Raw genomic sequence first — 2,495 nt, 5'->3', positions numbered from 1 at the left:
TAAAATTCCATTCTATTATGGTTGAACTAGTGGAATTTCCCAATCTTGGATAACAAAAATTTTATGTTCATTTGTTGCATATGAATAAATTTTCTTTGCTTACATTTGTTATAGTTTTAAATTTTTTCTATATATAACCTCTAAAGTTTTCATCTATTTGTTATCTCTTTGCCTTATCTTTTTGTTTATGAGATAAAGGGTAAGTGAAAACTCAAGTTTTGATTTAAGAAAAAAATATAGATCTAAAATGGAAATGCACAAATGTAGAGAGAGATAATTCCAAAAAGTTTTTGTAATTTATAGGGATTGTAACCTCTTTTTAGTTTTTATGTATAAGGTTTTGTAATCATCAGGAAATGGGGGAGGCGGGGGATTTTTAAATGAGTGTTGACTCCAAATCCATAAGTCATTTCTTAAAAAATATAGTCCATTATGCATGATTGACCGATAAATCACTTTACAATCATCTATGATTGTTACGTCAGCTTTTCTGTAAATGGGCAAAATAAAGGCTTCTTTGATGCGGGTAAATATCCCGCCAGACGTCCCCTTGACAATTTAATGAGCATTTTTTATTCCCTTTAAAAGGTTTGGATCCATAAGTCATTTGCATTTTTAACATGTTTCAAACAAGCATATCCATATTTAAAATTCGAAGCTATTAGGGTTGAACTAGTAGAATTTCGATAACTTGGATAACCAAACTTTTGTGTTCATTTGCAGCCTGTGAATAAATTTTCTTTACTTACATTTTTTATTGTTTTAAAATTTTCCATACAAAAACTCTAAAATTTTCATTTTGTTTTGATCTATTTGAATTTTTTTTTGTTTACAAGATAAAGAGAAAGGAAAACTCAAGTTTTTTATTTATGGAAAAAGAATACATCTAAAATGGAAAATGCACAAAAGTCTCTGTAATTTTTAGGGATTGTAAACTCTTTTTAGTTTTTATGTATTAGGTTTGGGAATCATCGATCAAAGGGGGAGGCAGATGATTTTTAACTGAGTGTTGACTCCCAATGCACAATTCATTTCTTACAAAAATATAGCCTGTTATGCATGATTGACTGAGAAATCACTTTAAAATCATCTAAGGTCAGCTTTTTGTAAACGGGCAAAATAATGGCTTGTTTGACTCGGGTAAATATCCCACCGTACGTTCACTAGAGAATTTAATGAGCATTTTTTATTCTCTTTAAAAGGTTTGGATCCTTGGCTCATTTGCATCGTTAAGATGTATCAAACATTCATATCAATTTTTGAATTTAGGATCCCTCTTCCATTATTCCGAACAAGGGAAAGAAGAAAGAAAAAGAGAAAAAGGGAAGGAAAGCTCTCCAGTAGAGAGAAGAAAAAATAAAAGGGGAAGAAGTGGTTGTGCCAAGCAAAGAGAGAGAGAGAGAGAAACCAACTCGGGATTGAATGTGTGACTTGATTAATTCCAAATTACAACACCTCTATTTATACAAGCGGAGAAGATAGAGTCCTTATACAACTTGTCATTCAATCCTAATTACATTCCATCTCTAACTCTTTAATATAAGTCTATTCAAACTAAACTACTAGAAGACTAACTTGAGTTGAACTAGGAGTCCTTCATTATTTACGTGAATATAAGGGATAAGCCAGCTCATAGCCTTATCCTTGTAGGCCCCTCATTATCTCCTAGTGCACCTTGATAAGAGTGCCAGCTGGTGAGATATTTGTGGGCCCACTTGATCTTCAAGTCTTCTAACTCAATTCAGCTTGTGCTTCTTGATCCCTTAACTCATGCTTGCTTTGGGTAAGGACTCTTCTTGGTGTCCCACGTCCTTTACGACTCTTCTTGATGTCCCACGTTCTCTACGACTCTTCTTGATGTCCCCCGTCCTCATGGTGAGTCCCATCAGCTCGAGCACCATGGTGGGTCCCACATTGTAACAGTCCCCTTCAAGCTGGGGGTGAGAAGATATAGTCTTGTGAGTGACCGGTTTGGTGAAAATGTCTGCAACTTGGTTTTGTGATGATATGTGCTTTAGAGATAAGAGACCAGCTTGGAATTTTTCTCGTATAAAATGGCAATCTACCTCAATATGCTTTGTCCTCTCATGGAAGACTAGATTCGATGTAATATGTATTGTTGCTTAATTATCATAGTATAGATCCATTGGAGTTTCTTTATAGAACCCCAATTCAGTGAGAAGAGATCTTACCCATAAGAATTCACTAACAGTGTGTACCATGTATCTGTATTCTGCTTCTGCACTTGACCGTGCTACTACATTTTGTATTTTTCTTTCCCATGTAACCAGATTTCCTCCAACCATCGTGTAAAATCCCGATGTAGATTTTCTATCATCTGGGGATCCGGCCCAGTCTGCATCCGAGAATATTTCAATGTTGAAGTGACCATGATTTTTATGGAGGACTCCCCTTCTAGGGGCTCCTTTCAGATAACGTAGTATCCTCTCAAGTGCTTGCTAATGACTAATTTGTGGTTTGTGCTTGTACTGACT

The sequence above is a fragment of the Aristolochia californica genome, unplaced genomic scaffold (assembly GCF_029961685.1).
Source record: "Aristolochia californica isolate CCGP_79_NKW_82.1479 unplaced genomic scaffold, dmAriCali1.0.hap1 SCAF_2, whole genome shotgun sequence".
Lineage (NCBI taxonomy): Eukaryota > Viridiplantae > Streptophyta > Magnoliopsida > Piperales > Aristolochiaceae > Aristolochia > Aristolochia californica.
This window is presented reverse-complemented; position numbering follows the sequence as displayed.